Source organism: Cyanistes caeruleus, chromosome 24 (assembly GCF_971803275.1).
Source record: "Cyanistes caeruleus chromosome 24, bCyaCae1.hap1.1, whole genome shotgun sequence".
NCBI classification, from domain to species: Eukaryota; Metazoa; Chordata; class Aves; order Passeriformes; family Paridae; genus Cyanistes; species Cyanistes caeruleus.
In genome coordinates, this window is record NC_141724.1 from 78499 (window position 1) to 96986 (window position 18488).

Genomic DNA, 18488 nt, shown 5'->3' on the forward strand with positions numbered 1-18488 from the left:
CCCCATCTCTGGAAGTGTCCAAGTCCAGGTTGTACGTGGATAATCCCGTGGTTGAACCTGGGATAGTGGTAAGAGGTTCCTGCCCGTGGCAGGGGGTTTGGAATGAGATGAGTTTTTAGGTCCCTTCCAAACCATTTGTGGAGTCTGTGATCACCCACCAGTGAGCTTGTGGAGTCCCTCCCCAGGTGGGTTTGTGTCCGTGCATAGCTGTAGGTTGGGGAAAGGACACGGGAACATGGCCATACCTGCAAGCACTGTCATCCATGTGGAAGAGGAATCCATGTTCCATGAGTGGGGTGGTTCAAGAGGAAGCTGAATTGCAAGCAGCCTTCATGTCCAGCTGCTTACAAAGACCAAGCAATACAAAAATTAAACAGGCCATTAAGCAGCACTCCAGTGGATTAACATTTGTCTGTCTCGCTTACGCTGCAGGATTTCAAAATTCCTTTGAAGTTTGCATATTAGAAAATCACTTTCCAAGCCACATAACTTTGAGGAACAGCTGACTAATCCTTTAGGATTTAATGAGGTTAACTAACATGCACAGTTTTGTAGAAAGCTATCATTTGTATTTTGGTAGCAAACATGAACAACATTGACAATAAGTAATGATCTGTAAAGAGCCATAATGGGAGCATGTCATCATTTTAGTAACTTTTGTAGAAGCTTTAATTTTCTTCATAAAGCACAGGTTGGGCTTCTGATCTGATCTTCTTAATTATAACAATTAATAGTTAACATAACTGTTTGCTTTTAAGTCTCACTGAAGTCAATAGGATTACACTTTTCTGTTAGCAACGTTAATTTAACCTTTTTTATTAGTTTCTTCTCTGACTCTTCAGGAACCCATGAAAGTCCATGGAAGCATGGACTGGCAGAACATCAGCAGTGTTTTCCAGCAGCTGGGGCTGAGAGCAGGAGGTGCCCAGCACTGGTCTAGCACTGGAGCCACATCCCACTGTTTGTCCAGCGAAGCCCAACTCTGTTCCTGACAAGGTCTGGAACAGAGCCGTCCCCCAGCTGAGCTCCTGGAGTGACTATAGAATAGAATCATAGAATCATTAAATTTGGAAAAGACCTCCAAGAACATCAAATCCAGCCTTCTCCATTCAAGAGGTTGGTTCTGGACTCCTTGTGCCTCAGGTGCCTCGAGATTGAACTATGAACTTAACTTGGTATTTATATATATTTTTATATATTTATATATATTATGGAACACCAAAGTTGTGTGCAACAAGCTGACACATAAGTTCATTAGGATGCAATTACTGCAATCAGAATGTAGGCTACTCAATTATTTTAGCAAGAAGGTGTAATTAACTGCAGGTTCATGCTGAATGCTGCCTGGTGCCAGATTTCGAGGATTGGCTTGCATGGGTAAACACAGCAGTGGGGTTTTACCTAGAGCACAGCCACTAGCTGAGAGATGCAGACTGATGGAAAACAGCAGCGGCTGGATTGGTGGGAGACAAGCCAGAGCAAGACAAGAGGAGCAGAGCATCCTGTCCTTCACCTAGCAGCCCAGCTGATAGAGCTGGAGCCTCTAGGGATGTGAGCTGAGTGCATCAAAACTTACTGGGTATAATCGCTGCTGAGCCGTTGCTGCCTCGTTATTTAAAAGCATGAATATTAACGAGTTCTTACAGCTTCTTTGGAAAGATCTGCCTGTTATGGCTTATAGATCATAGTGGTACTGGGAGAAAATAAAACTCTGTCAAACCGTTTGCCTGTTGCTTGTTTGCAACTCTCCTTCAGCTCATGGGAGCCTGGACACTATTCTGGAGAGGTAGTTTCCTCAGCATGTCTTCCACTTGTGAATTATTTAATGGGAAGCTTTGTCCTTGTAATGAGTGGAATATTCAGTGTGCAATTAATATCTCTGTTGCCCTCGGGCCTTCACAATCCTTGTCAAAATGTACATTGCACCTGTAAAAATTCCATACGGAGCAGCAGGCAGAGAGGCGGCTGTTCATGGACTGTGCATAGAGAGAAGGAAGAGAAAAAAGACAGGAAATCTTACAAGATTTGCTGCATACATAAAGCAGGAGACCATCATGGGCATGAGTGGCACAACAGGACCTGGGAGCTGTGGCACAGAATCCTGTATGGTGCTGAGCAACTTGGCCTGGGAAAGGAGTCCCTGCCCATGGCAGGGCTGAGATAATGAGCTTTAAGGGCCCTTCCAATCCAAACCATTTTATGATTCTATGAAGTTAATTTTGTTATTTGCTGTCCTTCATTCCCAGGGCAGTGCCATAGGTGCGTGAGTTCCATGTCCCTGGTCCTGTTCCATTGTTTTAGAAGGAAGTTTCTGCAAAGAGCCTGATCTTCCCACAACTCATTTCCAACTGGAATTTAACAGATCCCCATCTGCCAAATAATAAATAAGAACCTTTACATGCAACACTCCGTTTGTTAAGCAGAGCTATAAACAAAGCCTAAATAGCAGCTAATTTAGGGAACGAGGTTGGGAAGGCAATGTTGCCATAGCTGCAGCACACGAGTGGGATGAACACCCAGCCCCATGTAGTCAGGTCCCCTGTCATGGTTTAGGGTAAATTTGGGAGAAAACCTCCAATGGGCCCTCCCCACCCCGGGAAGCAAACATACGTGGCGGTTCCCAAAAACCAAACCTACTGCCAGGCTTAAAGGCACCACCGAGAGCTAGTCCCTGTGGCAGTGAAGGGCAGGCTGTGAAGGATTGCAGAAAATGCCTTATTACCACAAAATGACATGGCTCTGGTTTTCATTATTTTCACTCTGTGGGGAAAGTCCAATGTGGTGAAGCTGGTGGCGTATCAAGGGCAGGGCCAGCAGCAGCAGCTGTGTCTTTCCCAGGGAGAGCAGAGCCAGACATGCTCACAGACTTCCCAGGCCAGCCTTTGGGCATGCACCAAACTGGGACGGGAGCCCGTGCACTGACTTGCCGACAGCCAGAATGGGGCTGGCAGAGATAGGAAAACCCCAGGGCTTGTGGCGCCTCCGCACACTGGATCCGTGGGCCGCTCCAAGCTCTTTACACACCGCTAACTCATGTATTTCCCTGATGCATAATTCATACCTTTTTAGCAGAAGGTAAGAACTTCATAACTGTTAACGTGCAAGTGTTCATTAATGTGAGTATGCCAGACAGCCCTTGGATTTGGAAGGCGCTCTTGAGAAAGAGCCAAAGTCTGTCCTCTGTGAGCAGATTTTTTTTGAAAGCTCAGAGGCTGGTGGGCACCAGTCTCCAAATGATTCTCCAGTGGCTGCTACTTCATCCTGGTTCCGCTGAAGAACTTGGAACATCATAGAAGCAGAAATAAACAAACAGATAATTTCCTCTATACAAGGCATGGTGCTGGATGTGCTGTATATTCCACGTCTCTGTCCTGCACAGAGAAGTCAACCAAGCACAGAAGGGAGATAAGAGCATTTGTTCCCACAAGGAACATGGAGAGGATGAAAAACAAGTTTTCTGTTGTGTTCCATGCAGGGCTGTTTATAATGCCTGTGACTATTTTTAAGCCTGAGAAATGAAGGGCTGCCAGCTGCAGCTGAGGGAAGGTGCATTGTATTCTGGAGCACTGTCAGGTGAACAGAGCAGATACTTGTTACCCAGCAGCCAGCACAGGGACATCGGTGACACCACCCTCCCCATCCCTCTCCTTGGCAGAAGTCTGGCTGCAGGCACGTCTGACTGCGCCTCTCCAGTGCGAACAGCAAGTCGGGAGGTGAGCCTGGTTAAACGTTCCTGATAACCTGTAGGAAGATAGTGACTTGGCTTATTTTCACTTACATATTTCCCTGGAGAAGCTGTAGCTGTCAGGAACCTGGATGCAAGCAGAAGTCCATAAAATCTCATGCAGTGTCTACCTGAGCTGAGGAGGAGGAGCTGCACATAAACTGAAACTGTTTGGACACCAAAAGCACTTGGCAAAAATAGAAACAAAATGCAACTGGTCCCCCTGATACGCAGCCAGCCAAACCACTGCCTCTACTGTCCAGTTTCCCGACTGGAACACTTTCCCAGGGATATTAGCTTGAGGGGGCTCAGCCAAGCCCCTGCTCCCAGCCCACTCCACGCAGATGCAAGCCAGGGATCACAGTCCCGTTCTCCCGGAGGGGTGGGAAGGCTGGGGCTGGGTTTAGGGAGGTTGGCGGCCACTGAGAGACTTGGCTGCCAGAGTGCTAGTGCTGGAAAAGGCCCCGCAGTCATGCTTTTGGAATGCTCCCCTGCTCCTAAGACATTACACAATTATTTCCCCTCCCCACAAACCCCCCTAATATAAATGTTTAAGAATGAGCTCAGCAGTAAAGAAAGGGAACTTTTCTTCCTTTTTCTGAAGAAAACACAGAGCGGCCACTCCATAAGCAAGGCTGTCCATGGGGACACTGCTGGAGCGGGGACTGTGGGGACGGATGTGGGATGGGGCAGCAGCCCCCAGGCTCCCATCCCAGGTCAGACACTGCCTGGGAGACCAGGCAACTTGGGACCCACAGCCCAAGGCCACCGTCAAGGGATGACAACCCGCATCAACAAAAGTGCAGCTGACCCACCCTCACCACACCCAGGGACCCCCACCCCAGGCACGTCCACCCCACCCTGTCGCACTGCACCCCACCCAGCAGCCCGGCTGGGCCACCCACCCTATGCCCCATTCCCCCACCCTTGCACTGACCCCACACCCCAGTAACCCCACCTTTGAGCCCATACCTGACCAGAGGCAGTAACCCCACACCCCATTAGGAACGCAGATCTCAGTCCCTCCAAACCCGACAAGGAAACCCTGACCCCAGTTCCCCCAAGCCCCAGCAGTAACCACGAAGCCCTGTTTCTCCGGACTCCACCAGTAACTTAGACCCCACCACAACCAGTAACCCAGACCTCAGTTCCCCCAGATCCCAGCTCGGGCCCCCCTCCCCACCAGTATCCCCCCGTCCCCGGCTGTCCCCGCTCCGCTCGGCTCCCCCGGACCCCGCACCTCTCTCGGCCTCTGCCCGGTCCCGCTCCCTTCTCCAGCTCCGTCCCGGCCCCGCCGCGCGGCTCCGGGCACCGCCCCGAGCGGGGCCGTACTGTGATGGGCTGTACCGTGCCGTGATGGGCTGTACCGAGCCGTGATGGGCTGTACCGAGCCGTGCGGGACTGTACCGGGGGCAGAGCGGGAACGCGGGGCCGTGCGGAGCCGTGCCGTGATGGGCTGTACCGTTCGGGGCCGGGCGGGTCCGGGCGGGGCCGAGCAGACCCGACCCGAGCCGACCCGACTCTACCCGAGCCGTGTCTACTCGTGTCTACCCGAGCCGGGTCTACTCGTGTCTCTACCCGAGCCGTGTCTACTCGTGTCTAACCGAGCCGGGTCTACTCGTGTCTAACCGAGCCGGTCTACTCGAGTCTACCCGAGCCGACCCTACCCGACTCTACCCGAGGCGACCCGAGCCGAGCCGAGCCGAAGTCAAAGAAGCATTTGGAAAATGCTCTCAAGCAGATGGTGGGATTTTGGGAATTGTCCTGTGCAGGGCCAGGAGTTGAACTCAGTGATTCTTGTGGATACCTTCCAGTTCTGTACTGCATGATTCCAGGATCACTGCAGTGCCTCGACCAAGCTGTGGCTCTGTATAGTGCCTCCCCATGGCAATCCCAGCAACCACTAACACAGGTCTGCCTGGCTTCCCTGAGGAGCTACTCTCTCTCATGTCCTGGAGGTTTGATGTGTGTTCATCAAATTGAAAAAGGATTTAAAAATAAAGGAGGATCATAAACATCCTAAACAATCAGATCTATATAGCATGTTGTCAATATAGATAACATTATTTAAATAATAAGCTCAGAAGTTTCACCTGTAAATTAAAACATCTTATTGAAATATATGCTGATTACAAGGCAAATGTCTTTGTTCTAATTATCTTAATTATGGGCTTTTAACGTCAAGAATCTGAATAATAATAATAATCTGAATAATTAATATAATAATCTGAATAAAATAATCTAAACAAAATAAAATAAAAAATCGTAATAATCTGAAATAAAAACACTCATAAATGGCAGCATGTAACAACAATAGCTGCAGCTGCTGGCACTTGGACTGGGCTGTCAGGGTGAGAAATTATGTGATTCCTGGGGAGGGCATGGTGGGTGGTGGGTGTGCAGGGAGACTGTAGGGCTGAGAACAGTGTCTGAACATACCTGTCACATGAAGTGATGGTGGCAGCTTGGACTAACTCCATTTATCATCCCCAGTTGTATAGCTCCCACCCCTGGGTACTGCAGGTGGGGGAGAGTTGCTTGCGAGTGGGAAGAGAAGGAGACTGGGCTGGTGCATGTGTACTCAGTTAATTAATTTTAATTAGTTAATTAATTTAGTTAGTTGATCAGTTTTCCATTGTTTTGTCCTACCTGGGTGAGGCACAGCTGTGACTGCTGCATCCCTGGAGAAATGTTTGCCATGGACCAGCTCTGAGAAAGGCCTATCGGCTGTGCCCCTTCCACTAATGAGTCTGACAGTGCTTGGGGCAGAAGATCCCACAGCCACAGGGTCCAAGCAGCTACCTCCTGCAGCATGTGCCTCCTCACAGGGCACTGAGCTCAGTCCGTGGGCACTGGGATATTAGGCAAAGCCATTTCCAAGCAAAGGAGAGGTGCTGATCTCTGCTTCTCAGTAGACAGGCTGCAATTCCCACTCCACAATGGTATGTGGGGAAGGAGAATTAACTTGCATTTTCTCTGGTTCACCACTAGCAATTACATTCTCCCTTTTGGGCTCCTGCTTCCACTCCCATTGCCTGTGCCTGAAAAACTAATTTTCAGACGCTCATTAGGATGGTGTGTCATTGGAGTGTCCTGCCTGATCCTCAGCACACTGTGTGCTCAGTTGTCCTACTGCCTTTAGAAGTGCCCCCAGAGAAGGTTTCTGCTATGCTCCCAGCCTTGCAACACATTTTGGAGAAAACCTGTGAGCTGAAGGGCAGATTGGCAGGCAGATTCAGATTGTTTTTCTTTTCTAGCTGGACATATAGAAATAGGAAATCTTTAGAGACCTTGAAAAGGAAAAGTACTTCCCTCTGAATTGCTAAACCGATGGCATGGCTAAGAATAGCCTCTGAAGGGAGAGGGAAGATGAATGACATGAGGCATTCAGCACCTTTTCTTACTGTGCACTAGTTGTGAAATTTAAAAAGTGAAATATCAAGGCATGTGCAGGCGAAGGGGAATGGCCAGTCACGCTGAGGACATTTGGAGGAGTGTGTTATTATGTCAAGCAAATTGCGGAAAGGTTAGCAAATACCACTGCTTCCCTCGGGAGCTCTTCTCTTGCCAAAGCCATTAGTGCACTGGCAGGATAACAGATCCTCTCTGCTAATTCTCTAGGTCATAAGCAAATTGAGACAGAAAAGCTGATCTGCTATCAATCTACATTAGGCACAGGAGTCCAGCTCACCTGTCCAGCAGCCACTGGTTTACAGAAAGTTTAAGGCTGGAATATCAAATTATAATTAAACTGATCCCATTTTGCTCACTGCTCAGGCAGGCTGGGCATAGAGCTCTGGGACAGGGCTGTACAATTCTTGCTCTCCCCAGGTGAGAGCACAGCACAGGGAGGGCAATTCCTCAGACAGTGCCCCGGGACTTCCACCGTGCTGCTTCATCCTTTCAGGGAAATCCACGGCCATGGTGTTGCAGCTATGCTCCATGTCCGGGGGCTCTGGGGTTGCGGCCCCACAGGGAGGGCTCGGATTCAGGCAGTTTGTGCTTACCTCAGAGTCTTGATGCCAGCTCACAGTTGTGCAGCTTGCAATTTGGAAAGGGACAGATCAGGGAAATGTTGCATATGGGATGTGGGAAACTCCTTCCCTAGAGAGGAAGGGGTGAGCGAGGGCAGGAGGAGGCAGAGTTTTTTCTAGAAACAACCCAAGTATCTCCCAGCATGGGCAGAAAGAGTTTTCGATAACCTCAATATAAACTGCTTAGTGCGATTAAAACAACCCACTCTCATGGAAGGGAAAACAATCCTCCCAGGGAGGATTAAGCCCAGGTCTGGAGCCCCTCCCTCCATGGACACACCAGTCTGTGGATGAGTACCCTGGGCATGGCAGGTGCTGGGACAGTGGTCTTCTCTGCCATTCGTGCAGAGAGGTTTAGCCTGGATATTAGGTAAAGGGTATTCCCACAGCAGGTGGTTGGGCACTTGAACAGGGTCCCCAGGGAATGGTCATGGCCCCAAGGCTGCTAGAGCTCAAGAAGCATCTGGACAACGCTCTCAGGCACAGGGTGGATTTTGGTGTTCTGTGCAGGGCCAGGAGTTGATCCATGCAGATCCCTTCCAGCTCAGAATATTCTGTGCTTCCATGATTTCAAACACAGGTGGTGCCTGCAAAACCTCCAGAGTCACATTTGCAGTGAACAAAGACACCCACCTGCACATCATTTCAAATCCTGCCTTTGATCTCAGGTTCCGGTAACAACCTTCTCCCCATCCAATTACTTGTCTTACAATTGACATAGAAATATTAAATTCCTAAGAACTAAAGCGCTTTCAAAGTATAACCTACTTTTAAAGTAGACAAGATTTATCGTGGAAGCATTTGCTTTCTAGTCCTTGACACTGACATCAAAGTCACTGATGCCTCATCAGCAGCTCCACAAATGAGGCCTCCAAACACAATGTCTAGTTGCCTTTTGCTGAGCACTGTTTGCTGGCTGAGCTCTGATGATGGCAGTCTGGCACAAGTCCAGATTTTTGTTGGTGTTGCATTTGGTCAGGGTGTGATTTCAGCAGAGGAACCCCAGCAAAGGCATTTGCCATTGCAAAGGAAGTCAAACAGCCATCGTGGAAGTGCTCCATCCCTGGAAGTGTTCAAGGCCAGGGCGAAGCAACCTGGTTTAGTGAAGGTGTCCCTGCTCATGGCAAGGGTGGAATGAGATGAGCTTTAAAGTCACTTCCAACTCAAACCATTCTGTGATTCCATGATCCTTCAGAAGCAGCAACAGCAGGACACAACTGAGCAAAGAACAATTTGGTAAATGCTACTGTAGCAGGAGTCTTGACCTACAGATATCACTACAAAGTGACTATCCCAGAGGAGGACTTCCCTGTAAGGGTCACACCACTGCCTCACAGCCACATCCAGCCCCTTCTGCCTCCCTGGTGGCACTAGAGCTGGTCCTGGCTGCGCCCCTCTGACTGTGTGGCAGGTGGTGGCCCTGTCACCATCCCCTATGACTCTATAACCATGTGACCATGGTGTGCCGTTGGCATCCTTCTGCTGCCACACACTTCCAGGCGCAATCAAGTCTGTCCTGCACCCCTCTGACCATTGCTGAGTAGCAGAGGCAGCCACTGGCAATGTGGGCTCGCTGCTGCTAGCCACAGCATCCAGAAAACAGCTCAAATTAAAACTGGGAAACCTTTGCAATGGAGCAAGCACCAGGCTTCTGGTGGCGGCAGCAGCAGCAGCAATGGTGCCCCTGGTCCACACCTCTGCCTGGTCCCAGCTCTCATCATAAATTGCTGCACTAACCTACATGGAGAGGCATTAACTTTCTCTCCTAAAACAAGGTGCAATTAGTTGGGCTTAAAAGAACACCAAGTGGTGCTAATTACTCTCTAAAAGATGAATAGAATTAAGCCAGAGAAGCAGAAAATTACCTTTGTGGGAGATCTGTTGCAGAGTTTAACTGAACAAGGATGGTAGCTGGATTGACAATGAAGAATTTGTCTTTTAACACCAGTTCACAAGCACCTTGACTATCGCCTTTTGTTTGCTCCTGGAAATCACCTAGAGTTTTGATTAGCCATTGACTCTTCCCTACACATTCAGCAGTGTTCAAGGAGCCCCTTGTGTTGGTTACAGGCTCTCAGGCTGCCTCAAGGCACTTCGCTGATCAGTAATTGCTTCCAATAGGACATAATTCATCACCGACCAACTCTGCTCCTTGCAGCCTGCTCAAAGATCTTAGAGTCACAGGATGATTTGTGTTTGAAGCACCTTCAAGCTCATCCCATTCCACCCCCTGCCATGAGAAGGGACACCTTCAGGTAGACCAGGCTGCTCCAAGCTGTGTCCAACTTGACCTTGAGCACTTCCAGGGATGCGGCAGCCACAGCTTCTTTGAGCAGGCTGTGCCACTGCCTGTTCCAGAGATGGGCAGCAGCCCTCCTGGGAAGTCATAGTTCCTGGAGCTTTGCCATTAAACCAAGCTCCAGGCCCACCCCTGGTGTGTTTGCAATGGTGCTGCTCTGTTCCAGTACTCTTACTTGGCAGAAGGTCTCAGGTCCCCACCAGATGTGATGGTGACAGGACTTACAAAATTAACTGGGATCTGCCCCAGGCTTACTCCCTGGCAGCCCTGAGGAAACCTGTTCGTTGGGATGCGCTCCAGCTGCTATGCAGTCCAAGTGTTTTCTGACTCCAAATCCTTCCCTTGCACAGGTCTCTTCTCTGACTGCTGTATCCAAAGAAACCTGAAACAACTGTGTAGGAGCTAGAACCAAAACAGGGCAACTTTGGGGCTCTGTATGGCTAGCACGTGCACAGGGATGTGCCACGAGCAGCCAGTGACAGCCCTCAGCACAAGTGATTTTAAAGACTGATCAGCTATGGTGAGTTGAAGTTCTCACCCTTCAGATCAAACCACTGAGCTCAGGGCTGCACCCGGAGCAGACCCCCAGACAGACCACCCCCCAACACAGTCCACTCAGGACTGGGCTTGCCCATAAAAAGCTGGAGGTAACGGAATCTTATCCGGCACAAAGCCACATGTATCTGAGACCTCAAGTTTCTGCTCTATCTGTTCCCAGCAGGTAGGAAGCACACAGTATTGTGCAGCTCCTGGGACTTTTAATAGTAATTAACAATCTGTTCTACTCAAGTCTTGGTGGTAAGAGGCTAGGAAAAGCTGTATGCAAGGATCTGGAGCAAGAAGGCCACCAGAATGGCTCTGATATGGCTGCAAATGCTCCTGAAATGAGAAAGATCCATCTCTCCCAAAGGCTGTTGCCTCAAGAGCCTCCTGCTTTCCCTGTTGGTCTCTGAAGTTCATATATATAAAACCTTTTTGTTCTCATCAATGCTACTCCTGGATTTATGCTTATGGGAAAAGCTCATGGAATGTGTTGTGGGAACTGATGACTTTAAAAAGCAATTTGAGAAGCAGTGCAGGGAATGTGCTCCCAAGAACTGCTGCCACTGCTCTCCCTGATGTGCAGGACTTGCTGTACCTGCAGCACCAGCTGCTCGTTCCAGCCTGGTTCCAGCTCTCTTCATTTACAAGATGCATTATTTACCAGCCTGACATGCAGCTCATTTGAAAATCAGATTTATCAGCGAAATAGTAGCGCTTGCTATGGTGGCTTCCAACAAGAGTGTTTTGCTGGGCTTTTGTTGACTCTGCAATTTTCTGCCCATTTCATCACCAAAGGGCGCTAACAGAGAGCCCTCAGCCCCTTCCCAGCCTGGGGGCTCCGGTCACAGCACCACTGGGATATGGACCACCTTGGACTTTGGCCTTCCACTGCCAAGCCAAGCAGGAGGAGGCCCACACCAAAGGAATGACTTTTATGGAAGCACAATGAACTCAGTGCTGCAAAAAGCCTGGATCTACAACCAGATCTTGTTTGGGCAGCTGTATGCTGTGTTCAAGAGACAATCGGTCTGTCCTGCTCCACAGCACCCACAAAGCAGAGTTAACACAGTTTTGTGACATGTACCGGTGGTGGCAGCAGGTCCTCGTGGATGGTCCTGGGATGCAACACCAGCACCAGGGGTGCCATCCCTGTGCCCACTGTTGACAGATCCCTGGGAGAAAGGCTAAAGGAACAGCTGAGCATTGGCCACACTGCTACGTGGCAAGGGAGGGTAAAAATATCTATGGGAAGATCCAGGCAGTTCCTGTAAAGTTGCGTTGCGGAATGCACCACCTGCCCTGTGCCTCATGGATCTCCAAGCTGCCACTTTTGACACCTGGGAATGGGGTCTGCCCTGCTCCTCCTGCAGTGGTCCAGCAGTGGTCTGTTGTACAGAGCTTTGGGGGTAGGAACAGCTCACACCAGCTGAATCATGCTGCAGGAACTGTTCTGGTGCCAAGGACTTCTTAGTGCACGATTGGAAGTGTCAGTCACTTTGCAAAGCTGGGATTGATCATGAAGTGAAGTGTAACTGGAGCTCCTCAGTAGCTCAAGATCCACCCTGGAAAGGGGATACTAGTGCACAGAGGAGCAGTGTCCTTTCCCTGTGTGCTGCCTTCCCAGCCAGCACCCTTTACACTTTTTCTCCAGCTCCTGGGACCAGGTATGCCACTGGGCCATTAGCCAGTGCCAACCTTGGCTGGGAGCAAACCAAGACCCTCTGAGAGCAGCAGCAGAGCCATGGGCACAAGAACTAGAGCCAGGGCCAGGGCCAGTCATGTCTGGGTCACTGTCCTGGTTTAGGGCAGTCACCCCAGATCAGTCAACCATGGCTGAAGGGCCCATAGCTACCTTGGCACACCTATGCTTTCACTCCACAACATGTGTGTGGACACTCACTGCTCCGAGTACTGCAGCCCCTCCTGTGCAGCCAGGAGCAGGAACACGCTGTAAACACACATAAGTATTTATTATTCAGAAAGAGAGGTTTTGCCACGACCCAGATTTCTTTCCCCCTGATGCTGCACCAGGTCCCAAGAGGACTGAATGAAATGGGAGCTCAGAGGTGGGCATGCACAGCACACCTCTGTCCACAGCAGCCCCCAGCCCAAATCATCCAGGATGGCACATTTTCCTTGCCCACTGTCCCATCCTCACAGGGTTTTCTTTGAGCCAAGGTGGACACATGTTTCCAGGTACCACACGACTCACTTGTAATGGGGACAAACACAAAGAGGGAAGGTGGATACCCTGCTCCCTGTGAGGCGCAGGAGAAGCTGGGATGCTGCATGCAGGATCATCCCCTTTCCTGCATCAGGCTTCTCCTCCAGGAGAGGTGCCCAACAAGAGTTTCCCAGCCTCAGACCCACCTTGCTGCAGCATTGCTTGGTTCTTTTTCCCACCTGCTCAGGCCAGGGACAGGTTTACCTCCCTGGGATCACCTACAGGCACTGACAGGGCTGAGTGTTGCTCCTCAGCTCCTGCTCCAGCTCACAGCGGACTTGTGTCCTCCAAAGGCAGCAGTGCCTTATCAATAATAAAAGGCAATTTCCCCAGACAGAGCCAGGAGATTACTTTGTGTGCTTCATCTGCAGCTGACAGGATGGGAAAGACTTTAGAAAGATGCAATTTGACAGTAACACAAAACAACAACAGCATTAACGGAAGAATAATGACAAAGGCATCTGTCAAAAACCTCATGTTCCTTAACCAGGAGCAAGAAATCAGAGCAGTCAGACCCAAGCAGAGGCTGAAAGGGAGGGCAGGAGTGCAGCAAGGAGCCAGGTACCACTGCCCTGGCATCCTGGTAGGATCTCAGCTTCAGGATGTGGACACAGGGAGGACAAGAGGACCTTGGTGTCATCTCAGCCAGCTCAGCAACTTGCCAGCTCCATGGCCACAGAACCCAGGGGAGGAAAAGGTACCACCGTGCATGATGCAAGTAACATTCCACATCCACCGGGGCAGAACCTGGTGCCATCAGCCCACAGCAGACACAGGGCACACGGGGAGCCAGGCACCACGGTCGCATGTGGTGTGGCTGCTCCAGGCTGGCTGCAGACGGGGATGGAGCCAGGCAAGATGCTGCTGTTTCCATCTCTATGAAAAAAAGCCAGAAGATGTCTCTGATGGCATTAGAGAGATGAAAGGTTTCCAGAGGAGCTGGGCTCCATGAAGTTGTGCCAGCTCAACAACCAGGGGTCTGCAGCCCAGAGCTCACAGCAAGGATTCAGGTACCTGCTGCCAAGAGGGTACTACCATTCCCATGGGACAGCTCTGGTGACACTGGGGGAAGAGGGAACATGTTTTACCTGGCAGTGCTGGTCCAATGCCCTTGGACCTCAGCACAGTCATGAGAGCCAAGCAGGGTGCAGCAACTGGGGCTGGTAGGCAGTCTCCAGAGCCACCTTTCGCCGCAAATCCAGGAGCAGGGAGACATGTCACTGCTGATACTGCAGTACAGCAGGGCTCAAGCTGCTGAGAGACCTGTCTGGATGAGGCTGGCCTGATCTTCCCTTAACAAAGGCACAGCATTTATGGGTGTTTATGTGACCTCCACCTGTAATTTGAGCCCCTGCTTAGTAAGTCATAAAAAGTTTGAATCCCATCAATGGAGCTGCCATGGAAAAACCTGCCCAACACAGCCAAAGCTCCCAGGTCCTCCCCAGAGAGGAGCCAAGCAGCGCCTCTCCAGTCCATGGGAATGCTGGTGTCAAGCACACAGAGCATGGCAGGGCCCAGACAGGGTCTCATCAAGAGTCTGTTATGGCTCAATACTTAACATTAAAAAAATGGGGGGTGTAAAAGAGAGCTCCCAGTGAATGAGGATCTGATCCATTTTTGAATATGGGCTGTGTGTGATGAACCACATGAATACATGAATGCATGAATACAAGAACCAGAACCACAACTCTTCAGTGTGGTTGAGAGGACTTGCCTGGGAGATAGGCAGTGCTGCCGGAGTGCTCCAATGGGCTATTGGGCTCTGCCAAGTGAGGGATTCCCACTAACCAGAAATGCTTCCATCCTATCCCCTCACACAGACCTTCTCCTCCAGAGAGGGTATCCCTGACTCTCACTAAGGACCTTCGGGATCCCCCAGTGTTGGAATGAGGGTCTGACTGACAGCACAATGGGTGCTGCAGGCAGACGCTTCGTGTGAGGAACTGGAGGAACCCTGCATGAAGCCTGTAATCCCCATCATGAAGCCACACAGGAACAACACATCCTCTCTGAGGTTCTCCCCTCCACATGGAGCCAACAACTGTGCAAGCCCCTGTCCCGTCTGGAGCCAGGCCCCTGCAGAGCCTGACACTCATTTCACTCGGGCTGGATGCTCCCGCTTCTTCCAGGCACTTGGTTTAGGGTAAGTCACTGGGGTTATGACACCCATTATACAACCCGCTCATGAATATTGAGGCTGCTTCAGGCAGCCTGACTGGCCCAAGCGGCTGCTGCATTGGGAAGTAGCAGAGGGAAAACCTCTCCAGAAAGTCACTGGCATGGCCCCAGTACCACCAAGATGCTGCAGACCTCTGCAGCTGTGGGCAGTGCCAACACAGGGAGGAAAAATACCAGATACAAGAGTGACACCCCACTTGGAAGGACACCAAGAGCCACTCACTGTTGGAAGCAGTGTCCCGAGGTTTTACAGCCTGGACACAGACACCACAGCTCTGGAAGCAGAGGCTCAGCAAAACTTTTCTGGATCTGGCCATGCTGGAGCATCTGAGGGAGAGAGGACACATCCTGCATTATGCAGGCTCCTAGAGCTGCCGCCAGTCAATAAAAACCAGTGAAGCGTTTGAAAATGTGTATGCCTGGACAGACAGACTTAATTAAACCTTTATTTTAAAAATATGATTTTTAATTTAAATGCAAATTTGGTGCTGCATTAGTGGTAGGTCACTTGCACTAACACACTGCTTCAGTAGCAGGGATGAGGCTCAGGAAGCAACAGCACAAATGGTTGGTCCTTTCCCAGGCATTTATTTTAATTAAAATTTTTCAGGACAGTATCAGTCCTGTTCTACAGAACAGTTGCTCACTGAGTTCAGCCAGACCCTTCCCAAGCCACACATGCTGCCAGGGATACTTTCAGCAGGCTGTTAGCTATTAATGGAGCAGGGCTCATTTATTTCTGCATCTCAAAATCCCCTTTGGCAAATCACAGAACTCTGCTCAATAGATGCTCCTGCAGCATCCAGCATCAGGAAAATGGTATCAGTGATAAGTCTGTGCAAGGACAGCAGAGATGTTTCCAACTGCTGGGGTGAATTACATGGATAAGTCTTCAGAAGATATATTAAACCTAATGTGAAAACAAACCTTCCAAGTGATGAACAGAGCAGTTATCCTGTGTTATGTGCAAGTTATGTGCAAGAGAATCTCGTTCAGAGAAGATCTGCCTTTGCCAAGAGAGATGAGCTGGAATGAGAGCCCTGATCCAAGAGAGAGGATGCTCTGATCTCTGGTCGGAGCTCCTAGCATGAAGCTTTAACTCTTCCCTCAGCCCAGCTCTGCCTCATGTGAGAGAAATCCTGACATCAATCCTGATGTCAATCCTGAAACATCACCAGGAGATGGAGAGGGCAGAGCAGGAGTGACCCTGTGGCTGTGCCTGTCAGTAACTACTCAATGAGTGCCTCACAGTGCAGATAAATGGGAACTCATTGGGAGAAATGAGATAAACAGTGGCCTTAATAGCACTATGTTGACCTCCAAATAGCAGCTCCAGCCAGGGTTGCCTCTGGGCACAATAGGAAAAGGTCCTTGGATTCAAGGACATGCTCTGAGGTTGTTCCTTCTCTGCTGTGCTGTGTTTCAGCCCATTTCCATCCAGGTCAGGTCAGAGCAGAGCCAGAACCAGCTGAGTCAGACACAGAAAGAAGCACTGGGTGGATGCCCAGGGCTTGCTGTGTGCCAGGTCTCTGGAAGGCCGTTCACTTCCTCCCTCAGTGTCCATAACCTGGAGGGCACAAGCTCACCTATCCTCCTAAAGGGTGCTGGAAATCTCATCTCCAATGCAAAATGGGAGCTAACCACCCCTTTTCTCACCTGGGGAAGCCCAGGTGAGCATTCACGACATGTTCATGTGCCCATCACCACCTGCAACAGCAGACACCCCTGTGTGATCTCTGCAATCATCTGCTCTGTGTTGCTGGGTCTTGGTGCTCCAATGCCGCCAGTGTCTGGCTGGAGGCAGCTGATGCTCTCTGGGTTGGTGATCCCCACTCTTAAGTGTTGTTCTCAGTGAGCCACTTCAGGGCCAAAACCATAAATGGTTTTTTTTTTAGGATTTGGAGTTTATTTGTTCGCTGTACTCCTGTCTACCTATGAATACGCAGGTTCATTCTGAAAAAGGACCCTGTGTATCTTCCAGCTTCTGACATGTAGGGAACAGCAATCTGGAGTTCAGGGGGTTCCCAATGCAGCTGACAGCCATGGCTGCCTTGGGATTGGAGTGCAAAGCCCCCAAAGCTGTCTTCTCCTTCCAACTCAGCTATTTGCTTATTCCCTTGCTAAACCCAGACCTGAGGGACTTGGGCCTCAATTTAGCAGAAGGTGAACCCACAAATGAGGGGATACCTTTTCCAAGTGGGAGCCTGCAGATGCCCCAGGGACATATGGGGATGCTCCCAGTGGGGGGATTCACCCAGCACCCTGCCCCCGCTCACCTCCCATGTCACACACCCCTGCCCACCCTGCTGTGCTCATCAGCTCCTTCACTCTGGTGCCATGAGCATGAGCCTGGGCACTGCAACCATCACACCTGAGTCTGGAGACACATCCAAAGGGGCCACAAACTCCTGCTGGAGGGAAGGAGAGGAGGAGAACCTGGCAAGCAAGGGGGAAGGTGCTTTAATGAAGCATCCAGTATTAAACCACTGAGGGATTAAAGAGAGGAAGGACTAGGATTCTCCACAAAAACCCAGTCATTAGTGAAGCCCAAGGGTAAATGCAATTGCTTTCTGTTTTTTCCTTGTCTTTGATGACCCAGTTTTTTACTCTCATCAGCACCAGACTTGTGTTAATTTTTAAATATGCTTGGGTAACTGAGAACATTAACTATTCATTATCTTATCTGCAATAGCTGTTGGCTCTCACACTGTGCTAGGGAGAGCTGAACTTGCCAGGGAAACCAGTAGCTGGTTTTTCCTGAGTGTCTTGTTGAAATGATCACAGGGGTGGGGTTCCACAAAACTCCTGGATAAATCAAGGATTGTGGGGCAGGTTAGGATCATTGAGGCCATTCTCCTGAACTTGAGGTGGCTTGAAAATACTTAAGGGACACAAAAAGCTGGGATTTGGGGAATGCTCTTGACACTCTGAATGCTTCAGCTCCATGGAAAAACCCAACATGGTTTATAAATTTAAAGTGGTCCTCCTGAGGTGGCAGGTGACTCTGCTGTCCCCTGTCCAGCCAGGTAGTACCCTAGTCCAGGTAGAGGGTGGAAGAATCCCTGGTTATCAGGAATGTGGGTTCATAAATGACAGAACCATGGAATGTTTTATGTTGGAAGGGACGTAAAAGCTCATCTCATTCCAGCCCCTGCCCATGAGCAGGGACACCTTTCCAGTAGACCAGGTTGCTCTAAGCCCTGCCCAACCTGGCCTTGGACACTTCGAGGGATGGGGCAGCCATGGCTGCTCTGGAAAGTCTGGAAAGCCAAGGCCTCAGCAGCCTTACAGGGAAGAATTTCCTCCTAATATCTAATGTAAGCCTTCCCTCATCAGTTTAAGGCCTTTCCCCCTTGTCCTGTCATTACATGCCCTTATGGCAAGTCCCTCTCCAGAATAAACATGGAAGTCTGGGTGTCTAGGGTGGGGAAAAAGGCACCTGCAGCTCTTGGCAGCCCTTTTCCTAGGTGTAAATAAAGATGAGGG

At 50.1% G+C, this 18488-nt stretch overlaps 1 long non-coding RNA gene across 1 annotated transcript; it reads right to left on the bottom strand.

Moving 5' to 3' along the window:
- Positions 1 to 490: 490 nt before the first annotated feature.
- LOC147649399 (uncharacterized) lies at positions 491 to 5187 on the bottom strand. Its single transcript, XR_015279025.1, has 2 exons — positions 4965 to 5187; positions 491 to 3741 (listed from the first exon to the last, which is right to left on the bottom strand). It is a non-coding gene; the product is annotated as an uncharacterized LOC147649399 (long non-coding RNA).
- Between the last annotated feature and the right edge of the window lie 13301 nt (positions 5188 to 18488).